Genomic DNA, 272 nt, shown 5'->3' with positions numbered 1-272 from the left:
CAGGAAGAACGCCCCTGGCTTCTCCGCTCCCTCTATTCCCTGCAGCACTTTTCGCCACTGCTTACCTTGCCGGCATTCTCAAAGTTTCCTCTATGGTGACTGTCCATAAGACCCGCTTAAATCAGCTTTGAAGGGAGGGCTGAGAAAAGCATACAGTCTAATTTACCCTGGCTATTCCTCAGAAGGGGTGCAACGGCTCCCAGCCCAGGAAGGAAAGGGGCCACCCTGCACCTTGGATTCTTCTTTTTTTAATTCCTCCTTTCCAGCAATTT

The sequence above is a fragment of the Lipotes vexillifer genome, unplaced genomic scaffold (assembly GCF_000442215.2).
Source record: "Lipotes vexillifer unplaced genomic scaffold, Lipotes_vexillifer_v1.1 scaffold472, whole genome shotgun sequence".
NCBI lineage: Eukaryota > Metazoa > Chordata > Mammalia > Artiodactyla > Lipotidae > Lipotes > Lipotes vexillifer.
Note: the sequence above shows the minus strand (reverse complement) of the source record.